Here is a 25737-nt window from a genome sequence, read left to right on the forward strand (position 1 = left end):
GAGAAATTTTTTTGAAGATATGTAGGAAAACATATGGGGGGAAAATTATAGTTTCATTCTCTAAAATCCAGAGTTTGCATATACCTCCTTTTAATGTTAAGGGGTATTTGACAATTTTAATCTCTATCATATAGGGAATAAGCAGAAACCTAGGAAGATGTATGATTAGAATGTATAATGTATAATCTTTTCTAATTCACATTACAATTCGCAAACTTTTTTTATTAGGAGAATCTACCTCTGCTCATATATCATTCTAATACTGGAGGATAGAAAAATATGTTCTTTTGGAACAATATAAAAAATTAGGTCCATTGATGCACTTTGATTATTTTTCTTCTCAAATGAATGACTAATCACAGTACACACCTATCTGACTTTGACTTTAGACTTTAGGTTCACATGGTCAAATATTGAGATCTATACCTGAAACTGCTTGGGCAGATTTGGATAAATTAAAGATTTGAAGGAACAATATCACAAAAATTTGTGTATAATTTGATTTAATTTGGTATAGTTGAGTGGTTGAGCTAGTTGAAAATTATTACATATCCCATGGTTGTGTTATCAGTTCTATACATTTTTTTTTAAGAAAAGATTAAGACTGCTTATTAACAGGAAGTAAATATCTTGAGAATTTTGGGTTATATGAGTTATTCATTTAATTAGCCATATTATAGTAGGTGGTGAGTTTGGTATATTGACTAGGCACTTACAGTTTAATTTTTGCATTTTTATATCTTAAAGAATAGCAGGTTAAAAGTTAACCAACCTTTTTTTGGTCAAGTTGTAAATCAAAAAATAATGTTATTTAGTAACTGAAACACATCTTACAGATTTAGCTTTTTCAAAATTTTTTCTAGCTCTTGGAGGGTATATAATATAAGAAATTGAAAGTTACTAACAAATTCATTCATACTTCATTGAGAACAAAACCAATAAAAAAGCAATGACTTGGTCCTTAGGATGCTTCCATATTCCACTTTGAAAAGAAATCATTGCCTTTATTTTGAAACTATATCATATATGTACTGAGGATTACTTTGCTTTTAACTTGTGAAAATTTAAAAATAGTGACTTTGTAGCAGGTCTTATAGTTTATAGAGAATTTGAATGTAATTCAAGTTGTTCAGGTGTTGAGATTTTTTTGATATTATCCAAAGTTATTCCAGGTATACTGTATAATCCTTCATGTCTTTTAGTCTGATTTTTGAGTTTATAAGACAAGGGATATTTTTTACATGTTTATTAAAAAGTTACTGATGATATTTTATGATGTGCTATTTATTAAGTATACTATATTCTCTATTTCCCATGTTCACACAACTGCTTTTCTCCCCTTAACTTTTTCCATTCAGCAGTCTTCCAAGTACATGCAATTTTACATAACTATACAAAAATTATTTTTCAAGAAGGTTGTAAAGTATTCTGTGAAACAAAATGATTTTAATTACACCAAAAGGTGTTGCAGTTATTTTTTTGACTGTTGTTTGCACTAGTAATATCAGCTGCTACATGACCTAAAACACCGAAAAAAGGAACCATTTGGGTGAAGTTGGGAGATTCTTACCTTGTTCTGTACAACTTGATGGCCAGTGTAACCAATCGGATGAATTTGTGATATGGTACTCCCCCTCAGACTGTTTATCTACAGTCTATTTCAGGGAGCCTGTGATGCCCAAGTTTAGAAATGTAGCACAGCTGAAATTGACTGAACATGTTTGAGGTTCACCATTATCCTAGTAAGACTTGAATTTTACTAGCCAATTGGAAGAGATATGCAAATGAATTGGCAGTGATGAGGTAAGCTTTTAGCATCATAATCAAATACTTATTGAGCTGCTATGTCCAAGACATTGTGCTCTATATAGTCTTTGGGGAGGGGGATACGAAAAGAATAAGATGATATAAGAACTGGAGGTCCTTATCCTCCCCTAACTTAAATCTATTTGAGGAGACATGAAATGTATATGTGAAAAAATAACTACAATGTAAGTACCAAATGAATGGTGTTACAATTATAAAAGTTATAATTCTATATATGAATTTGGATATATATATCTTAAGAAATGCTATTATGGTCAGATCACTGTTTCCAGGCCCACCTCTGCCCTGTTACTTAGCAAATGGCAAAATGAGCCCTATGTGTAATTTTATTTTTATTTGGTGTGATAGGGATTTGAAACAGACCCTAGTGAATCTCAAGGAACTACTTTCCAACTGAGAGATGGCTAGTTTTGAATTAGAAGTCAAATTCAGAAAACTGAATTTGAATGTAGATCAAAGCATACTATCTTCACCTTTTTTGTTTTTTGCCTTTGCCTTCTTGAGTTTTTTCACTTTTGTTCTTGATTGTTTTTTCACAAGTTAATCAATTTGGAAATATATGTATCATGGTTGTACATGAATAATCTATATCAGATTATTTGCTATCATAGGGTTTGGGGGAGGGAAAGGTAGGTGTGGGAAAACTTTACAAAAATGAATATGGAAAACTCTACATAGAATGGAAAAATTTTTTGAAAATAAAAAGTCATATAGGCAGTTTATATTATAATGTCCATCAGCTTTAGACAAAGTAGGTAGATTGACAGTGATGCTGATGAGATGGGGAGGCTATAGAGCAGTTGACTTTGAAGCCATCTGCTGATTTTCTAGTTTCTCTGCTATACTTGTAGTTAATTTGTCATTTGTTGTCTTTTTTATTATAATTGGACACATGATATTTTCACCAACAGATTTTCTCTGTGGTCTGAACTTTAAAAACAACAGCCTCCCAAATCGCGTCTTGTTTGGAATTTTTTATTTTGAAACATGAAAAAGGTTTTAAAGAAATCTATCAGAATTTGAGCTTTTGATTGACATACTAGAATTGAAATTCTTTTTGTGAGTTATCTATTCACCCACCTAATATTAATAAAACTTTCCTCTATACTTGGGCCACTTTTAACCTATATTCTTCACAGCTTTCTTCAACTGGAATGGGCAGTTGATTCTAGAAGGAACTGGAGCAAAAAAGTCTTAGAAGTTACCAATGACCTGATTTAATCTTAGTCTCTTACTAGCTCCTAAGCCTTGCTTCACTTGCTGATGTGCCTTGTTCCAAGCCTCAGTTATTATTTTAATGACTTTATACTTATTCTTATCTCAACTCACTAGTTCCAAAGTCACATCCACTTCTAGATCTATCCTGTACCTGCTTTCCAGGGTTGCATCATCATCATAATTTGCTTCTTCAGTCTGTACAGTGGACACTCTTAATTGGTTATGATGGTGCTCTGATATAGCACTATATGCACTGTAACCAGAGTCTCTTCCCTAACATCAAGTGCTTCTGGAAATTCTTTTTGCATGGAGCTGAAATCAAATAAACCTAATTAATTACACTTAAGGATTTAATTTTAGCAAAGAAACAAGACTTTCAGAAAATATCAGTTCCCTTTAGAGTTAATAAGCATCAAATGACAATATTCCAAACTCACTTGTTGGTCTTGATGTCTAGACCTCTTCTACTTTTGCCTGTGATTGCAAGCCAAAGAGAAAAAATAATGAAGCTGATAGCTCTCATTTATATAGTGCTGCTTATGCCACAAACACAATTTACACTCATCTGGTCCTCAAACCAATGCTATTAGGTAGATTTGGACCAGCCAAATCCCTATACTGAGAGACAAAGGAGCTACCTAACTAGCAGAGCAGATGAGCATTTCATCTGAAAACAAGAATTGCATGGGTCACTGAGAGGTTAAGTGACTGATAACTGGTGCCTCAAAATCAGTATAGGACAAAGGCAGGATTTGAATTCTTGTTTTTTCTGAGGCTATCCTTCCTTTCTTCCCTCCCTACCTTCTTGCCTTTCTGTTACTTTCCTTCTGGCAATCTGGGTTAAGTGACTATCAGTGTCTGAAATTGGATTTGAACTCCGGACCTCCTGATTCCAGCGTTGATCTATTCACTTTCTGACCTAGTGTCCATATTGGATGAAGTATCCTTAGTTTACAGAGGAGGTAACTGATTTAAAGGCTATGCCTTGATCAAAGTCATCCAGTTATTGAGAAACAGGAGATTGAATCAAATTCTTTTGAAGAGTGTTCTTATCAACTATGCTGAGAGCTGAGTTAACTTTGAATCTTATAAGATTAATCATACCTTTTCCACCTAACCCTAACCCTAATTAGATTTTTTCAAGGGGATGTCAGTCCAAATTGTGATGCTGTAAGAAGCAGAGAATCTTTTGCTAGGGTACAGAGAACATAGATAGGAAGACATACTATGGTTATATACTGTCAATCATCAAATAGCATCAGTTTTGCATATTATTATTATTAAATATATTGTGATAAGGATTTTAAGAATTTTGTGAAGTTCAATTAATGAAGATGATTAATTACATAAAAATGTGCTGTCATAAAGGGCTAAGTTATGCAATATGGACAATTTGGGAATAGAATTATATTCTGTAATAGTATTTTTAGATGAAAAAAGGGCCAAGTAGATTTTAAGTGTTATACTACCATCTAGTGTCTTTGTCAAGTACTTTCACTTAAAACTGAAATAACAGTTTGAAGCACGTGGAGAAGTTTGTCAAAAATCCTACTATGTAAACCTTCATCACTATATGTGTTTCTTCCTGACCCCTACATAAGTGCATGCCTAGAATGCATTCCTCCTCTCATTCCTGATCCTTGGAGTCTTTAGATTTTTTTCAAACTATCTAATGCATCACCTCTTAAGGGAAACTTTTCCTCAGCCCTCCAGTTACTAGTGCTTTCTTCCACTTCAAATGATCTTATTTTGGCTTATTTGGGAAGACGTTGCAATATTTCAGTACATTGTAAGCTTCAGGACAGACTGTTTTGTCTTTGTATCTTAAGTGCCTTGAACCCTATGTGTACTATCTTGTACATAGTAGATGCTTTAGAAATGGGGAAGAAAAAGTGATATGGTCATATCAGTGCTTTAGGAGTATCAATTTGACATCTGGTCTCACAGGACACATGGATGAGCAAAAGAAAATGAAAGCAGTGACTTGGGAATAGTTTTAGCAGAATGGTGAATGCAGAAACCAAATTACAAGGAGTCTCAGTGGGAGTTTAGTAAGCAGATGGAGGAACTGCATCTACTGACTAATGCAAGAAATTTAAAATAAGAATATAATAAGATAATAGATTAATAAGAAAGTTGATATAGTAACTGTTTAAGGGCTAGAGACAAGGAGGGGCAGCTAGGTGGCACTGTGGTTAGAGTACTGGACTTGCCATCAGACTCATCTGAGTTCAAATCTGGCCTGAGACACTTAACTGTGATTTTGGGCAAGTCACTTAACTGTTGGCTTCAGTTTCCTTATCTGTAAAATGAACTGAAGAAGGACAAGGCAAAACTTACTAGTATCTTTGCCAAGAAAACAAATGAAAAGACTCAACAATAAACAACAAAAGAGTCGAGGAAAGTTAGGATTTAAGTTGAGACCTTCAAAAATGTGTCAGATTCCACCTACTCATTTTTCAGATAAGAAAACTGAGAGTCCCAGAGTTTGTGATTTACTCAAGATCAACAGCTAGTAAGAGTCAGGAATTAAACTTAAGTTAGTTATCTTACTCTAAATTCAAAGCCCATAAATATAGGTCAAGGGGAAGAAAACTCAGGATTGAAGTTTCAAAACATTTGAAATCATTATATAATTTTCTTTTTCCTCCTTTTACAGATTTTTTTATTTTGAGTTTTACAATTTTTCCCTAATCTTGCCTCCCCCCCACAGAAGACAATTTGCCAGTCTTTACATTGTTTCCATGATATACATTGATTCAAATTGAATGCAATGAGAGAGAAATCATATCCTTAAGGAAGACAAATAAAGTTTAAGAGATAGCAAGATAACATAATATCAGTTTTTTTCCCCTAAATTAAAGGTAATAGTCTTTGGTCTTTGTTCAAACTCCATAATTCTTTCTCTGGATGCAAATGGTATTCTCCATTGCAGATAGCCCCAAATTGTCCCTGATTGTTGCATTGATGGAATGAACAAGTCCATCAAGGTTGATCATCACCCCCATATTGCTGTTAGGGTGTACAGTGTTTTTCTGGTTCTGCTCATCTTGCTCAGCATCAGTTCATGCATGTAAGGAGATGTAAGGTGGTACCTCAGAGATGCTTGAATTTGCATTTTTCTAATAAGTAATGATTTAGAGCAATTTTTCATATGACTAATCATCATATAGTTTTGATGACTGTATTTTAGAAAATTATTGAAGTGTTTCCCAGAACATCAAAACCAAACAGAATTCTGAAAATATTAATATCTAATAGCGAGAAATTTAAAATTCAACTCACCCAAGAACAATATCAATTTCAAAACCAAAGATTGGGAACAAATTAATCAAACTGCCCATATTTGCCCCAACCTCAACTCTGTTGTATTTATTTCAGTTACGCTAAGAATCATTCTTGATAGGCCAGACTAATCCAGAAGGCATCTCTTGAGTTTTGCCCTGAATACAACCAGACTTTTTGAACTATTGGCCTGTAGAGGATGGAAAGAGGAACGGAGAAGATTGCTATTCCTGGAAGCCCTCCCTAGTAAGCTGATACTATAAAATCTGTAGCTTTGTAGAGGTAACTGAAGGCTGATTGCAAAATCCTACTAGGTTAAACTTTGAAGCTAATTAGTATTTACAGTTACCCTTCTACATCATGACTTTTCTCCCATCATGGTTTTGTTATATTGTATGTTGGCATAAGAAATTAAATGGGTATTTTTGTGGAAGCCACAAATGACACAAGAAGGCTGGCAGATGACACAATATAATATGAAACAATTCATAGGTCCTGAGATAGTTAAGGCTAGAAACAATGGTAAAGCAGCCAGGAACCCAGTTTAGAATTTCAGAATGAGTGCCAGTAGGGCCTGGAGGAGTTCTCTGAGACTCTTACATAAAAGTTTCCAGGGAATGTATAAAGGTTATAAGATTAAGCAGGAACTAAGGAAACAGTACCATGAGATGAAGAGACAAGAGTCAGGCTGGATTCACTACTATCAGATAAGTTGATAGACCATATATGTCCAAGAAGGCTGATTGTAGTATTTGCAGATTGACTCAACTGTGAAATACCACTACTACTGTGATTACTCCTTTTCCTGCTGCTGCTAGCATTTATATTGCTCTTTAAGATTTGTAAAGTGTTTTAAAAGTATCTCTTGGGGCCGCTAGATGGCACAGTGGATAGAGCACTGGTCCTGGAGTCAGGAGTACCTGAGTTCAAATCCCTCAGACAGTTAATGATTAGGACCTAGCTGTGTGACCTTGGGCAAGTCCCTTAAAGCCATTGCCTTGCAAAAAAAACCCAACAAAAAGTATCTCTTGATTCTTCCAACAAACCTGGAAGGTATCAGCATCCCTGTTTTACAGATGATGAAACTGAAACAAAGGTTGTGACTTGTCCTGGTCATATAGCTAGTAAGTGTCTGGCGATGGATTTGAACTGAACCTAACTCCTGGGCTAGCACTCTATCCATTGTGGTGGATAGCTCCTTGGGAAAACTGAGGTCCAATTGGAGAGGGAAATGTTGATCAAGAAATGTTCATGGTCTTGGGTTGTTAACTCCTTTCTGTTTTGAGATTTTTGGTTGGGTTTGATAAAACCCGACCTATTTTGATATAAGATGGGGGGCTTGAATGGGAGCAGAAGGTCTCTGTTCTTTTCTGGAGATACTTTTGGGGTGGGGTACTTGAAACTGGGGGAATCAGGAGAGGCTTTTATTTTTTTGGAAAGATGGTGCATTCCAACTGACAATCTTGAAGGGAGTTGCAAGGGATTCCAAGGATTAAAGATAAGGAGGGAAAGCATTCTAGGGTAGGAGATTTTTTTTGGGGGGGGGGGGAGCATAAATGGAGAATGAATAATCTTGTCTAGGAAATAAAACAAATAGGCCAGTTTGGCTTCTGTGAAGTGGGTTTGAAAGTTGATTTGATTTAACTGCCAGAAAGAATGCACTTTGGGGCGGCTAGATGGCGCAGTGGATAGAGCACCAGCCCTGGAGTACCTGAGTTCAAATCCGGTCTCAGACACTTAATAATTACCTAGCTGTGTGGCCTTGGGCAAGCCACTTAACCCCATTGCCTTGAAAAATCCAAAAAATTAAAAAAAAGTAAAGAATGTGCTTTATCCCAAAGGCAATGGGGAGTCCTGAAGCTTATAGAATAGAAGAGTGACTAGCATTTCAGAGACTTAATATCATGACACTGCTTCCCTGGCCATTCGTTTCAGTTCTTCTGAATCTTCTCTTTTTTTTTTTTTTGCCCCTGGACTCAATGATCCTAGAGCTATAATCTGAGTACTTTTGACCTCCTATTGCCATTTCCAGATTCTCCTCTTTAACTCAGCAATTTCTCATTTAGATTTATGCTATACAGATTTATTTCCCAATTCAGATCCTAATAGCAATTATATGCCAATCCCCATAACATTCTCCTTTCTCAGTGAGTTCTATACTTGGCTAATATTCTTCTCTACCCTTATTGCTGTCTTTAACATATTATATCAATCCTGCAAGCACCCTAATCTCCAGTTTCCTAATCTTTTAAACTCCTAACACCTACTTCTCTGCTCTGCCTTGACTATGCCAAGAAGATGGTCAAAATCTTGATTTCACCATTACCCTCAAGTGTTCTGGTTTCAATGATACAGAATTCTGAAATTCCCTTTACCTGATCACAATCTCCTTTCATTGCATCTTTCTCTTGGCCTTTGTTCTAAACTCTTCACTCTCATCTTGGCTGACTTTTAATCTTTTGGGTTCAGTACTTTTCCAAGCCTCTAGAAAATCTTCCTACCCTTTAGTACTTTCTAGGTATTTAGAACTTTTCCTCCTTTTTCCAGTCTTAATTCTTTAGTTAACAAGTCCCTATTCTCTGCTTTCTAATCTCTTGCCTTCTGCCCGGTCATATGCCAATGCTAGATTTTCACTATTCACCTGCCTTTTACCTAGTGATGTGAAAAGAAGTAAAGGGAATTAACAATTTATATAGTGCCTATGATGTGCCAGGGACTATGATATATGCTTTAAAAATATTAACTAATTTATTGTCACAACAACCCTGCAAGGTAAGTGCTGTTATTATCTTCACTTTACAAGTTGAAGAAACTGAGGCAAACTTGGGCTTGCCTAGTCGAATCACTTGACTAAACATAATCACATAGCTAGTGAGTGTCTGAGGCCTTATTTTAATCCAGGTCCAACACCCAGTTTCTCATGCTGATGTTTTTAGTTGAGGAAGTCACTAAAAGCAGTTTACTGACTGGTTTAGATGCAAATTTTTATTAACTCAACTGTTCCCTCCAAAAGCTTGTGTGTGTTTGTAGATAGTAGAGAAAGAGTTCGGGGATAAGCAGAAGCATAGTTGATTTCTGCCCACTGTGTCTCCTCTAATTACAAGAACAACCACCATTGAAAAATGAGTTGTGGGAGCCTTTTTCTTCTCTTTAATTGATTTTCTTTTTCACTTGCCACAACAGCTATTCTAAACTTTCTTTTCTCTCCTCAAACTTTTTTCATTGTGTCCCCATTGTATCCCCACTGAAGACTATTCAGTTCTGTATTCCTTTTCCTCCCCTTCTTATCTCACAACACCTTATCATTCCCTATCATCATTATCTTCTTTTATTTACTCTAGTCTTCTACTCTTCTCCCCAAATAATCCACTACACTGGTACTTTGATTCTATCCTGGGCATTCTTCTTTAATAGATTGTCCCCACTTATTATCCACTTTCCCCTACTAATTCAGTCTATCTACTGATATCTTCCCTGCTGCTTACAAACAACCTCCAAAAGAGCTTATGGGGAGAGACAGAGAGTGAAGGAGGGAGACAGAAAAAGATATATATATATATATATATATATATATATATATATATAGAGAGAGAGAGAGAGAGAGAGAGAGAGAGAGAGAGAGAGAGAGAGAGAAGAGAGAGAAAGAAGAGGAGAGGACTCAGGACAGAGCCCTGGAGTACGCCCATATAAGGAAGTGGAACAAGAATGATAAATCCTTAAAGGAAACCAAGAAAGGACTGCTGATGGATAGTAAGAGAACTATGACAAAACCGTATCATGAAAACTTGAGAGGATCCAATAAGGGGAGATTGTAGACAATAATGTCAAATGCCTCGGTGGTCAACAACGCTGGAGAATAAACCAGTGGGTTTAGCAAAAGGGAGATCGTTAGTAACCATGGAGAGAGATGGTTCAGTGGGATGATAGGGATGAAAGTGAAAGTAGAGGCAAGAAGTAGAAACAGCTTTTCCTAGAATTTTACCTTTTAGACAAAGAACTGTGCCATGATAACTCAGGGAAATAGGTAGGATCAAGTGAAGACTTTATTTTTGTTTCTTTCTTTGCTTATTTAAATAGAGGATGGATGAGATCTGGATCTGTTTGTAGATAGGGAAAGAATCCGGGGATAAGCCGAATCATAGTTGATTCTTGTCCACAGTATCTCTTTTAGATTACAAAGAGCAACAGTCATTAAAAAAAAAAAACCCTCCCCAAACAAAAATAACAAAAGCCTAGAATCTCTAAATCACTCAATCACTACCTATGCTAAAACACCCACTAGGTATCCAGACACTTTGCTAAGCCCTAGGGATACAGGAAGAGTCCCTGGATGAGTTGCAGGATTGGGTAGGAGATCTATAGATTTGTCTTCAAAAGGACAAAGCTCGAAGACTCCTGAGTATCTTTCACTCCCTTTCCACCTCTACTGAGTTTTGGTTTCATATCTGAGTCTTGTCACCATTACTTAATACCCTAGCCTTCCTGAGCAATAAGAAACTTCTTTTAGCAATTTGAGTTCTTCTTCTCCTGGGGTTCCTGGAGGCAGAAGCTTTGGGGGAGGGGGGAAGGCTGAGATCTCGAGTCCCCTCGGTCCCTCGGGTAAGAAGGTATGTCTTTCGGGGCACCCCACGACCCAGTTGCGCCCCGGGTTGTTTGAGTGCCTTGGCCCAGCTTCCGGGGGAATTCCAGGCTGAGCTGGCTTGCCTCAGAGCCAGGAGCTTTCCTCCCAGCCCCCACCCCCCAGCTTCCTGGGGTTGGGCTGGACTGGAAAGGGCAAGGGCAGAGCAGGCACTGACGTTGGGGTTTGGCAGTCGGGCGGGCGGGGCTCTGTGCTCAGTGAAGCCCTGGCTCTGAGGAGGCAACTCTACACCCTGTTGCTTGCAGAACATCTCTGGCTCCCTTACCCACCTACTCCTTTTCCTTGGGTAAGATGCACCGGGTCAGCCGCAGCTAACTCGGAGGGAAATTTGGCAGGGGGATGATGCTACATGTTCTCCCTTTGGACTGGGCTGTCATCCCAACCGCACCCTGTTTCCCCTAGAGTCAACCCCGGGGGATTCGAACTGGGTAATGACGCCCCCCCATAGAGGCCCACCAGTGTGGCTCGGGTCCGGATTGGGAGTGGAGAGCAGGTGTGCCTTTTTGGTGCCGGTGCACTTGATTTCCTCTCTCTAGGGGGCTTGGCTACGTAGGGACGGTCTCTTTTATTTTTAATCTCCTTTTTGGGGAGCTTCCGACCTGGGCAGAGAACTGAGAAAAGGGATTTGAGTTGAAGCATTTCTGTTGTAGTGTGTGTTTACAAGTTTTTCGTGCCGGCTTTAGATTTTAAATAGGCAGAGGGCAAGGACTGTGTATCTTAGGTTCAGTAGGATTAATTACACAGATTCTCAAGTTCAACACTTCTCCTTGATACCATAGAGGTCTGAAAGCTGTAATATAGGAGTCAAAAGACTCTTAGAAGAATATGGGAACCCGTGTGTGTAGATGTGTGGGTATATGCGGGCGTGTGTATGGGGGAGAGTGAGGGCAACTGCAGTTTGGTATAGCAAAGAGAGCTTTGGATTTGAAGACCTGAATTTCTCGGATGCTTCCCAGTCTTGGGACTGAGCAAGTCACCTAACTTCTCCTAGCCTCAATTTTCTCCATCTGTAAAACAGGAATAATAAAAAATTGCATCTACCTCACTAGGTCCTTACAAAGATAAATGAGACAATATACATAAAACTGCTAGCAAACTTAGAAATGTTATATAAATGATAGCTAATATTTTTGAAATTACAAGGAGCCTAGATAATTGAAAGATAGAATTAGGGACTCTTTGCCCTCCATATTGGTTGCCTAATTTGAGGTTGGCCTTTCCTGAATATGTGGGAAATGATTTTGGGTATACTCTAGACACAATAGACAGCTCATGGACTTGGAGTCAGAACAGAAATGTCTTTGGATTCTATGCATTTACTTCATGATCTAGGGTATCTTTGTCCCTCTTTATATGAACAATGACCATATCTAGACTAGGTTTATGGTGAAGATCTAGAGGTATGTACAATATTTTGTTATTGATGTTAAGTTATCTCTGACTTTTCATCACTCCCGTTTTAGGCAATCAAGATTAAGCGACTTGGGGGTGGCTCCAGGTGGTGCAGTGGATAGACCACCAGCCCTTGGAGTCAGGAGTACCTGAGTTCAAATCCTGCCTCAGACACTTAATAATTACCTAGCTGTGTAGCTTTGGGCAAACCACTTAACTCCATTGCCTTGCACAAATTAAAACTTAAAAAAAAAGATTAAACGACTTGCCCAATTTCACACAGCTAGTAAATGTTTGAGACTAGATTTGAATTCAGGAAGATGAGACTTCCTGACTTCTGTTCCCTGTACTCTATTCATTGCACCATCTAGCTGCCACAATGCTTTGTAACTTAAAAAAAGGATCTAAATTTGATTACAGTGGAGATTCTTCTGCTAAGGAAACTCTCTAGAAATACAGTTCAGAAACTGTTCTGAAATTTATAAGAAATTTATTTGCCCCCAATTACATATTAAAACAATCTTTAACATTTTTAAAATAAAGTTTTGGGTTCCAAAGGTCCAGAACACTGAGGTTCAATGATTTGCTCAGGATCACACAGCCAGTAAGTAACAGAGGTTTAGCAGTCATAGTTCTTGAGTCCATCTAACCTCTGGGAGGGCTTATATTTCAAATATAACTAACTATTCCTACTAACAGAACAGAAATTTTTTGATTTGATAGTTAGTCTTATTGAGCAAACCATACTGCTTCCCTTTTTTCATGCTAAATAACTCTAAATATTATTTAAATGGAAGAATTTGTGTTTTGAGAGGCAATAATTGCTTTTAACTGCTTTAAAAAAACAGAACAAAATTGAGAAGACTAGTGGTTTAGGAACTGACAGCTTTAATTTTGTGTTGCTTTTGGGGGGGGGTAAGGAGGGAGGATCCCTGAAAGGCAAAATGTGGTAGTTGGATCTAGGATCTGCCTTGAAGTAAGGAAGAAATTAAAATCTTGTCATTGCCACATATTGATTGTGTGACTCTGAACAAGTCATTTAATTTCCCAGTGCTCTAGACAACTGTCCTCTCTATGTAAGTGAAGGTCATGATATCTCCATTGGTAGAGTGAGTTTCCTCATCTAGTAGGATCCTTTGCTGACGAAATCATAGTATCAATCCTCTTCTTCTTCTTCTTCTTCTTCTTCTTCTTCTTCTTCTTCTTCTTCTTCTTCTTCTTCTTCTATAGTCCTAACAAATGTTTAAATAGAAGTGGGAGTCTAGAGGGCTACAGCTGAGCTAGGTCACATGTGGAATGATCTGAGTCTGACAGGAAAAAAAAGTGTTGATTGAAAACCCACATTCCATACCAGTACTATTTTCTGCTTCTGTCTTATGCTTTTAAACTAGTTAATCCTCTGAGTTATAACTCAGGAAGTGAATTCTAAGGCATGAAGGCAGATTCATGACATAGGGTTCTTGTCATCCCCTTCACTTTTTTTTTTAAGTTTTTTTGCAGGGCAAATGGGGTTAAGTGGCTTGCCCAAGGCCACACAGCTGGGTAATTATTAAGTGTCTGAGACCTGATTTGAACTCAGGTACTCTTGATTCCAGGGTCGGTGCTCTATCCCCTTTCATGTTTTCAATGAAATCTTCTTTGACCCCCAAACCTCTTTCTTCCCCATAAACCTTTCAGTAGCAATAGAAGTGGGACTGAAGTCCTAATGAAATTGAAACTAAGGTTTTCTCTGCTAGTCTTTTATTTTTCTCCTTTTAAGTTCCTTGGCCTTTAAAAAAGCCTTTATAATCCCAAGACTATTGACAGGGGATAGAGAGAAAGCATTTAAGAAGAAGAAAATGCAAAAGAATTCATATAATATCTCATGCAGAGGTTTAACTTGCACAAATTAAAGGAAATGGGAAAAGAGACCATTGCTCAAGATAACAAGGATCAGGAGGTGCTTCTCCTGACGAGAGGTTTACTAATTTCAGACCAATCAACTAGTATCCAGTGTTTTCTGTTGCCAAATAAGGGCAACTAGGGCGTGTATGTAGTTGAATTGCCAGACTTGGAGTCAGGAAGACTTATCAGTAAGGAGCTTTTGTTATTTAGTCATGCCTAACTAACTCTTCATGACCCCATTTGGGGTTTCCTTTTTTTCTTACAATTTTTATTGTTTATTATTAGTTATACAACCATTTTTATTGCTATTATTACATAAAAAATTCCCTCAATTTACAGATGAAGCTATTGGAATTGAGTGAATGGTTTGTCTGTAATCATAAAGTCAGAAGTGAGATCTGAACTGAGGTCTTTCCAATTCAAAGTATAGAACTCAGCTACTAACCAGAAGCTTCCTCCCACCATAGTTCTATAACAAATATCAGCAGCCAAAAATTAATGAATATCTGAGCATTTGTGAGGCAGAGATCAAAGAGATACAGAGGGAATGTTCTAACAGAATTTCTCCAAAGAAGAGTTCCTAGCAAGTACCAGGAACCAGAGCTATTATTAGAGACAATTTGACTTATTTGAGTCTTTTATAATTGGTCTTGATGGTGCATTTTTTATGCTAAGTATACTGAATATATTTGTTTTCTTTCTGCTTGTGAGCTACCCTTGACTTGGATTTGGGTTTTTTTTGGGGGGGGCAGATACTGGAGTGGTTGACAAGTGGGGATGACAAGAACCCTATGTCATCTTATGGATGAGGAAACTTCGGCAAACAGGTTTAAGTGACTTGCCCAGGATCACTTAACTAGCAATGGTCTGAAGTCTGTAACGATTTAAGTCTTCCTCACTCCAGGTGTGGTGCACTATCGACTGTGCCACCTTACTGCCAAGAAGCTGTTGGGACAACTTTCATTGTTAAAAAGATTTTTCTTTATCCTAAATCAAATTTATTTGTCCTCCAGACCGAGCAAAAAGTCTAATCCATCCTTCACAGGACAGCTATGTGCAGAGGCCTCTAGAGCTAGCTTCATAAACCCCCTTTTCTAGTTTCCAAGCAGCTTGTAACAGAGTAACTCCTGTTGTCTCTAGGGACAAAAATTGAATTCTAGCCTGGAGATCTTATTTAAGTTTTATATAATATTTTCCTACCAGGAAGAGCCCTTATGCAATTAACTTACCTATTTGACTCGCAGAGCAGCAAGCATTTGTACTTTTAATGAATAACTTTTTTTTGATGTAAGTTCTATATTATACTTTCTATAATATACTTTGTATATTTATTTTGATCCATTTTATATTTATGTTGCATCTTTTCATTTGAACTTTTTATTTTTCATTAGAATTTAAGTTCTTTTTGAATAGTGTATATTTATTTCTTTGTACTTCTATCCCCAGTATCTGAAACATATTAGATATTCAATAAATAATTTTTGATTGATTTGATTGACTTGGACTCTCAGAGTATCAGGGGACATGATCATTGGTTGTTGGATCTTAGTCTGAGACTCTAATATGTCCTGGACTTTAATCCTAAAGTGTCTGAAAAATCACAGGACTTGAGGGACCATTTAGTTTGACCCCATTATTTAACAGATAAGACAACTGAGGCACAGAGAAATGAAATGATTTGTCTATATAAGGGGTGTGTGTGGAAAAACTGAAACTAGAATTCAGATTGTCAATCCATCACACTATACTGCCTCTGGTTAGGCTAGAGAGCAGATATGTTCACCTCAAAGGTTTGTGCTTTTCACTCAAATTAGAATGAGAGATTTGATTTTCTAGGCATTGAGTTGGAAATGTAGCTAGCACAAAGCTCATTGACTTCTACAGAAATAAGTTTCCAGGAAACACTAATGGGTGAGAAGGTTTTAATGGTTAAAATTTCTTAGAACAGTTTGCTGGGATCTCTCCTTGGTACTTAATTTGCTCTCCCTTCTGTCAAGAGTTATTGTTGTACTTAGCCTTTCCCCATTAGTTTGAGGGTAGGTACTATGCCCTCTATCTTTGATCACCTGCGTTTTTCAAAAGAAAAAAATTTTCTCATTATGTTTAAAACATTAAAGTTTTGACTCTTCAAATCTGCACATGCAGCTCATTGAAGACAGGTTATCTTAAACTATGATTTCTTAAACTTTGGTCTCAGGATTCTCTTACATACTTAAAAACTATTGCATTCCTCAAAGAGCTTTCACATATATGAATTGTAGATATTGATATTTACTATATCAGAAATTAAAGCTGATATAATTTAAAATATTTATTAGTTCATTTAAAATAATAAGTCTATGGACTAATGCAAAAATACATTTTAATGAAAAATTATATTTTCTAAAATAAAAATAATTTGGTAAGAATAATTTTTTATATATTTTTGCAAATCTTTTTTAATATCTGGCTTAATAGAAGATAGCAAGATTCTCATGAGCTTCTGCATTGCTTTAGCTGAAGAATATGAAGAAAATCTATTTTTCACAGGTAGTAAAAGGAAAAGAATATCTTAAGAGGCAAATAATATCTTAGCATATTGTAAAAATAATTTTGACCTTGAAGACCACTGAAAGGAGGGTCTTAGACTCTTAAAAAGTCCTTGGAACAAACTTTGGGTGCTGCAATTTCAAAAAATCACATAAAACTTTAAACTAGTACATTCTTGTTTCCTTGCTGCCATTTAATTTTGATCCTAAGATAATGAATTCTTAACCTTTTCTAAATTAACCAACCCTTCCTCCATACTTTGCTTGTTAATAACAACACAGTTCATCTAAGAAAAATTCCAGTCCCTCTTAAAGAGGAGCTAAACATTTTATAAATGGAGGAAAACCAAGATCCAAATTAGGAAATTGTGTTTTACTTCAGTAAAAATAGCTTTATATCAGAATTTTTGATTCTAGATTTCTCCCTTTTTCAATAGATTATCTATTAAATGAGGAAATTTTTGAGGTTCCTTTTAGTTTTAAATTTGTGGTCTTACTCTTATTTGTAGGATCTAAAAGGGAATATGTAAATATATCCTTACTACTTAGGATGAAGTGTGGCAACCTAAAGGTTAGAACTTAGTATTTTTCTCTGTGCTATAAATTGGAAGGGGAAACATCCAAAATATTTTATAAACTGAAACAGAATGAAGGCAAATATTTGTACATTTATGGTAAAAAACACACCTTTATATACTTGAGTGGCTTAATTATTTGCCTGATTTTCCCTTTTTCTTTTATTGTAGTGACCCATGGGTGGAGAAGAAGGAATTTTATTGTTTGAAATTTTGTTTTGTCCATTTCTCATTTATTGTAATGATTAATAGTATTAGCCATTTCTTTGCAACACTTGAACATTGCCCCTCCCCCCAGTAGTATCCTCTCTCCAGTTAATTTACATGGTTCTTTGAAGTTTACAAAAAAGTTTTCTCCTAAGAGATAGGTTGTTATCCCCATTTTATATATGAGACAAACTGAGGCTGAGTGATAAAACAATAAAACTTTAAAGGATTCATCCATCTAGTGAGTATGGGAATTGGGGATTGATCCCTTGTTTTCCAGAACTTTTCTTACATATATACCAGGCTGAGGGTACCTGCTTGAGAATAGATGTGGAGGAAGAAGTGTTTGGGATAGAAAATTCCTTATTGGGAAATGGGAGGCTTTGAAGAAAGCAACAGTGGTTAGAATACCAGGTCTGGAGTAAAAAAAAGACCTGGATTCAAATCTAACCTTAGATACTTCCTGGTTGTGTGACCCTGTTTGCCTCAATTTCGTCATATTTTTTGCCAAGAAAACCCCAAATGGGATCATGAAGAGTGGAAAATTACTGAAAGGATTTAATAACAACAATAACTGATCATGAACAACAACAAAGAACAACTTTCCCTCTGAGCCACCTTATTTATTGTACAAATGCATGCATGTATACTCCTTACCTACACAGATACAAACCTACACACATATTGTGACTTTACTGTTCTTTGGAAAACTTAAAACCTTCAAAGGCTCATAATATGGAAAAGAATGAGATTTAGAGGGATCTCTAACTCTGGTTCCCCACCCCCACCCAGGCTGCTTGGTCTTTGACTATTGACTCAATCTTGTTCTACTAGAATAACCTCTAAGTTTAATATTTAAACAAATGTTCAATATTTAAACTGCTCTGGGCCAGAGATCTACCATATCCTCCCACCAGGTTGAATAAAAGAGAAACATGAGATTGCTTAATTTAAAACACTTATTTGTTAGCTATTGAGGGATCTGGTAGCTAAACATACAAGACAATGAAACCATTAGTCACAAACAAGACAGTGAAACCATTAGTCACAAAGGTAGATTTCCAAGAGACAGGGAGCAACCTGATGAACCTCTCTGAGTTACAACATAATCTTGGTTTTCATGACCTGATACTTTTCTCATCTCTTACCCTGATGGTAGGATCTTTAATACATATTGAGTAAGCCAAATTCCTCCTCCTTGTTCAGTAAAACCAATTATATGACCTGGGAAATTACCAGTACTCTTCCTTCTCTTTTAACTATAGATTCAAGGTTCGTAGGGACTCCAGAGCACATTTAGTCCAATCTGTCATTTTACAGATGAAGAAAAACTAATGCTCAGGGAGAGCCTACCCTATGAGTCAACCTGGCATCAGGTCCTATTGATTCTTCAAACATAGCTCAGATTTTCCTCTGCATTTTTATTTATCCCATTTTTCAGGCTCCTCAAACTTGGACTTCTGTAACATTCTTGCTAACTCTATTCTCCCCCAACCTCTTGTTCTTCCTACACAATGTTATCTTGGTAATCTTTTTGAAATGTCAGTTGTATCCTTTCTTAGTCCTCAGGAATCTGTATTGGTTCCAGTTGTCTCCAGATCAAATGAAATAATATATGTGATGGAATGTGTAAGCCTTAAAGCATTATGTAAATGTATTTTGTTGTTATTATAGTCTAAAACTCTTTAGTTTGACATTCAAGGTCCTTTACAATATGGTCTTATCATATCTATCCAATTTTTGTCTCATTCTTCCCCAGCATGAACTATTCTTCTTCTCATCTTCTTTTCCATTATTATCTTCTACTTTCTCCTTCTCTTCCCCACCCCCTCCTCCTCTTCTCAAATCCTCTTTGCAGTTAGGTTTATTCTCATAAATAAATATTGCTCTTTCTACCTGGATGCCCACACTTGTCAGTGTAGGTATTCCCTCTAACTCACAAATTATCAAATCTTCCCTTCCTGTGCCATTCTTCTCCATGTTTTCCCATGTTTTTAGTTTGTTAGGGTACTTTTTTGTGTTCTCTTGATATTGCAAGGCTCATAATAGGGCCCTTGAGTTATCTAATAGTCATGTGTGGTTTAATGATTTTTTTCCCCCTTTTTTTTCATTATAAGTACTGGAGTGTTCTGTTCCCAGACATTTATGTCAGATTCAGCACTAGAGAAGCCCAGCTATCAACTAAGGGGAGGGATTAGGCCCCCCATTCTTTTTTTTTTTTTTAGGTTTTTGCAAGGCAATGGGATTAAGTGGCTTGCCCAAGGCCACACAGCTAGGTAATTATTAAGTGTCTGAGGCTGGATTTGAACCCAGGTACTCCTGACTCCAGGCACAGTTCCATCCACTGTGCCACCTAGCCACCCTAAGACCCTCCATTCTTAACACTCATTGACTTGATGACAAATCTTCATTATTAGAGTTCTCAGGACACTGATTATCATAATAAAAACTATTACATATAAGTGCAGGAAAGGGATAGAGAAGGGAAGTAAAAAGGTGCTCAGGGAACAATCAGATATGGGAAAGGTAGATAAATGCTAAGCCTAGAAAGAATCAAAGTGAGCATTAAAAGAATGATTTAAGCAAGATTCAATAACATAATTACTGTTGTAATTTGCTGGGAGGTTAATATAGTTGTATCATCAGGTTGTAAAACAGTTTAAAAGGCTATTAATTAGTTACTTTCCATTTCACTTTGATTGGGCACTATTTGGTCAACACTTCTGGTAAAACAAATCAAGTCCTTTCCTGTTAGTAGTCATTTTTCCAAGGGTACTGGACTGGAGTAATTGTCAAGTATTTCTTCTCTTGTTCCTTTTAATGTCTCATATCAATAACTCCATAGGATACTATTAGTGTCACTATGATAGTAGATGAAAAATTCTGAGAACTCACAAAGTCACCAGGTACTCTGAAAACAACCACAAAGAGGCAAAGGCCTTTAGGAGCATGCCCCCAAAGATCTTGCTTGGTTAAGTTCTCTAGCACCAGCTGCCATATGGACTGGATTAGCATGACATCAGGGTAGAGAAGAATCCTGCCCTTCTTTATACCTTTATGGGAGTCACATCTTGCCATCTAGAGTGCCGTATGCAAGAAATGCCAGCCAGAAATTATCTGTTCTTTTAATATATGTAGTATCTTGCCCCCTGTTGCTTTCACATGGTCATGAAAGTGAGGTTGATGATCATTGGACAAGGCAAGGCCTTTCACAATATATAAAAACAAGTCTTTTCAGGAATGGACCACCACATAGTTCTCACAAACCTTAATATGATTGACTCAGTTCACACATGATTATTATGAACTTGATGAACAACAATAAACATGAACATTTACTATCCAAAGAACAGGAAAAGAGGACTACATGTGAAACTCTGAATCTCTATGATGTTTGGCTTTTTTTAGAAGTATATTTTAAATTTAATATGGTAGTTTTCATACTGTTTACCCATCTCTGTCTTCTGAGCTTCTAATCACTGATTCCCTAATTCTGACTCTATTTTCTTTATTTTCCCCCCTTTTTTGGTATCATTATCACTAATATAGTTCTACTTCTTTAACTACCCTCATATAAGTTTTCCTACATAACAAATGGATATAGTCAAATAAAAATATCAACATATTACCTGTATATAAAATGTATGCCTCACTTTGCTTTTTTAGGCCATTATTTTCTTATCAAGAGGTATGTACTCTATGTTTTTGTCAAATGCCTAGCAAGTTGTTTTGATCATATTTCTCCTTGAAGTATGATTATTCAAACTCATCAAGTCCAAAATAATTTTATCTTCCCTCTGATTTCCAATTTTTCTTCCTGACTTCTCTGGTTTTGTTAAGAGCAGTACCATTCTCCCAATCATTATGACTTGACTCTTGGAATGACAAAGGAATTGTCCAGGTTCTTATTTATCCTTCCATTATAGCTTCTCTAGGCACTATCCCTTCCTTTTCATTTCCATTGGTATTACCCTAATTCTGTCCTTAATTACCCTATGCTTATTATTTTTATTGTAATTTCCTCTTTTTACAAAGTTTTATTCTCTTATTTTCTGTCTTTTTACTTTAGTATAATTTACTTTTTTTTGAATTGAAATTTTATTTTTCCAGTTACATGCAATGGTAATTTTTCAACATTCATTCTTTTGCTAATTTATGAGTTCCACATATTTCTACCATCTTCCCTCCCCATGGCATCCAGTAGTCTGGTAAAAGTTGTACATGTACATTTGTATTTAACATATTTTCACAGTATCATTTCTTAACAACTTTTCCTGATTTCTATCATAGAATATAGACTTAAAAGAAGTAAGATTAATCAATCAATCACTCAACATTAATTAATTAATTAATTATAGGTATCATTCACTGTGCTAAGTCCTGGGGGATACAAAGAAAGTCTTTTGAACAGTCCCTGTCCTCAAAGAATTTATAATTAAATGGGGGGGGGGGGGAACAGCATGTAAACAAATATATAAATGCATGTTTTATACAGGATAAATAGGAAATAAAAAAAATAAAGCACCAGAATTAAGAGGGATTAGAGAAGAAAATGGAATTTTAGTTTGTCAAACAGAACAAAACAACTCATGGTTGTGTTTGAAAATGCATATCATATTCTGTTCTTGTTTTCCCACCACCTCTATGTTGAGAGGTTGGAGGCATGCTTCATAGTGTGACTTTAATCACGACTTAAGTTGTGATCTTAAAGTCATTGTGTTGATCAGAGTTCAAAAATTTTTCACAGGTGCTCTTCCTTACATTATTGTGGGCTTCAATATAACTTGTTTTTCTGCTTACTTCATTTTGTATCTGTTCATACAAGTTTCCCAGATTTTTAAAAATTTTTTTATATTCTACATTTCTCATTGAAACATAATATAGTATTATATCCATACTTCACTAGTTGTTCATCCATTTCTAATTTATAGGTACTCAGCTTTCTTCTGTTTCTTTGCTACTACAAGAAATTTTGCCATAAATATTTTTGTACACATGGAGTCTCTTTTGTCTTTGATATCTTTGGAAGTATATGGTTAGTAGTGGTCTCCCTGAATACAAGGATATATACAGTGACTTTTGCTTTCCAGAATAGTTTGAACAATTCAGTTTTGTCCAAAGTCATTAATATGTCTGTCTTCCCACAGCAGCTAGGTGGTACAGTGGATAAAGTTCTGGGTCTAAAGTTTTCCTAAAGTTAGGAAAACTCATCTTCCTGTGTTCCAATCTGGCATCAGACATTTTATGTGATATTGGGTAACTTAACCCCTTTGCCTCAGTTTCAGCTGGAAAAGGAAATGTAAATCACTCCACTAACTTTGCCAAGAAAACCCAAAATGGGGTCACAGAGTCAGATACAATTGAAAACAAATGGTCAGACCCATGTTTTAGAAAAACATCACCTTAGTGGTTGAGTTGAAGCTATTGGAGTAGTAAAAGACTTGAAATAAGGAGACAATTTTAGTAATAACAGAGATGAAAGGTGATCAGGGCTTGATATAAAGGAGTTATGTGAGAAGAGAGAGGCAGACCCACCTGGGTATTATGGTGAAGGCAGAAATGACAAGATTTGGTAACAAAGATAAGATGAAACTTCAATTGGTGTTTAAGGTTATCTATCAATGATTTGACTCCAGGCACTCTTTGTGACCTTTCCCCCCCAGTCTCCTCCCCTTAGTGAACTCTACATTCCAGTCAAACTAGACTTAAAGAATTTTGGATCTTGTCCTGTATACTTCCACTTCTATATTTGTGTAGGTGATGCCCATACCTTGAACAAATTCCTTCTTCCTCTCTACCTATTTAAATCTTTTCCCAGTCTAGGTCCAAGGAAGATAATAATTCCTTTAGGAAACTCTTCCTGATCCCACAGCAGTGGAAAGTGAGCTCTTCTTTCTCAAATTTTCCTGGAGCATCTTTTCTTGACCTTTCCTTGACTTATCCTTACATAATACCTTGTTTCACACTTTCTGTCCCTATTATATCTTCTTTCCTTCTATCATAAGATCCTTAGAATCATAGATCTAGATTCTAGAACAAAAGCGACCCAGAGGTAATCCAGACCAAGTTCCCCTACCCCCACTTTACACATGAGGATACTGAAATCAAGTGATCTGTCCAATGTCACACAACTAGTGAGTGTCAGAGATATGAATCAAATTCAGGCCCCAAAGTTACAAATTCAGTTACATTTCCAGCTTAAATTTTATATTTTTATTGTCAGCACTGCATAAAGCAGACAGTATAATAAATATTGGTGGAATTGATGATCAATTTGTTCATGTGAAAGCAGCACCCTTTTAGATCTAACAGAATTTGAAGACCCTTAATTGTACCATCTTGTCCTTGCTATTGTTAAAAGCCAGAGAATTTGGGTCCCTTCTTTATTATGACTAAACTCCGATGAGCTGGCACATACTTAGGACAAATTTCAGAGCTTTGTCAATTTCAACAGTTTGATTAGATGTGCTAACATCCCCTAATGAGGATATCATCCATTAAGCAAACCATTAATATAATGATCAACATGAACATAATCTAATTTCCTGATGGTTATCAGACAGCTAATTAGCTGGTACTAATTAGCTTGATAATGACATGTCTCAATAGACATTGGGTTGAGCTTTCTTTCATAAGCAATATCAGCATGTGAATCCTTTACTTTGCAAGCATCTCCATCATCTAGTTGAAGCATTCTGTGAATAATAACAGTTAAAATTTCTCTAGGACTTTTAACATTTTCAAAGCACTTTGTAACTATTGTCTCCAATCAGGTAGGTTCTACAGTTATAATTATTAGTTATCTATTTTTTAGAGTCTATACTAAACATTTGCTAAGTAGAAAACCAAAAGGATATAATCCAAAAAAACCAAATATATATAATTCTTGCCCTCAAGGAACTTATAGTTGAATTGGAATGACAGCAGGCAAGCAACTATGTATAGTACATTGAATATATATCCTAGATTGTAAAGGAACCTGGGAAGTCTTTTGGTAGCTTAGTTTTGAAAGGAGTCAGGAAATCTAGCAGGTGGAGGTAAGAAGAGAGCATTTCAGGCATGGAAGACAGCCAGTAAAAATGTATAGAATTAAGAGGTAGAGCATATGAGTAAGAAGGTCAATGTTTTTGGATGGTAGAGTATGTAGAAGATAGTCAAGTAAAAGGAGGACTGGAATGGTAGGAAAGGATCTGGTAGTGAAGAACTTTAAAAGCCAAAAAGTAGAATAATATTTGATTCTGGGGTAATAGGGAACTAAACTATAGTTTATTAGTTTTTGTAGCTTACTTTTTGGGGCAACTAGTCAGTTCAGTGGATAGAGTGCTGGTCCTGGAGTCAGGAAGACCTAAGTTAAAATCTGGCTTCAGATATGTATTTCTGTGTGACTCTTGGCCAGTCACTAAACCTCTGTGTACCTCAGTTTCCTCAGCTGTAAAATGGGGATAATAAAGCCCCATATGTTCTAGTGTTGTTACAAGGATCAAATGAGACAATAATTGCAAAGTTCTTAATACAGTGCCTAGGCTCATATTAAGGGCTATATAAATGCTATTATTATTATTATTATCATTATTAACAATTATTAAGTGGAGCAGGAGATAGAGTGCTAGACTTGGATGTAAAAAAAAGACTTGAGTTAAAATGTGATCTCAGATAACAGTGATGTTCAAATCTATCTTCAGACAATTACTAGCTGTGTGACTTTGGGCAAGTCACTTAACCTGATTGCATCTCATCCTGAGCTATCTCCAGTCATTTTGATTCATATCGATCCAGAGTAGAAAGTAAGCCAGTGACTTTGTATAGTATCCTCTCATGTATATGTCACAGCATCACCTCTCTGATGTCATGATCTTTGATAATGAAGGACAAACATAATTTGTAAAGTCTTTAGTATAGTGACTGGTATATAGTAGATGCTTAATAAATGCTTATCGCCTTCTTTCCCGATCCCAGGTCCAACAGTTTTTCTTTTCCACTACATTGTCCCTGCTCAGTGAAGATTATAGAACTCTTTCTAGGTAAAGATATGTAGAAATTTAAAATGATGGAAAAACTGGGAAAAATAGTCAATAAATCCAAGTTTAGATAGGAAGTGTGACATTGTGGTTAGAGAACAACCAGTCCTGAATAAGGGTTCATCCCTGCTGTGACACCCAACTTCCCCTTTCCACTCCCTATT

General features: G+C 36.3%; 1 protein-coding gene across 5 annotated transcripts in view; it reads left to right on the plus strand.

The window, feature by feature from the left end:
* Positions 1-1363: 1363 nt before the first annotated feature.
* SQOR (sulfide quinone oxidoreductase) overlaps positions 1364-25737 on the plus strand; it is an 83880-nt gene continuing 59506 nt past the window's right edge. For 2 of the 5 annotated variants that reach the window (XM_074235342.1, XM_074235337.1), the window contains exon 1: positions 11134-11255. The gene's annotated coding sequence lies outside the window, so the exon portion shown is untranslated. Of the gene's footprint in view, positions 1992-6426; positions 6577-10912; positions 10938-11133; positions 11256-25737 lie in introns of those variants that run through there. The other 3 variants (XM_074235340.1, XM_074235338.1, XM_074235341.1) reach the window with 3 other exon arrangements.

This window comes from Macrotis lagotis, chromosome 4, assembly GCF_037893015.1.
Source record: "Macrotis lagotis isolate mMagLag1 chromosome 4, bilby.v1.9.chrom.fasta, whole genome shotgun sequence".
NCBI classification, from domain to species: Eukaryota; Metazoa; Chordata; class Mammalia; order Peramelemorphia; family Peramelidae; genus Macrotis; species Macrotis lagotis.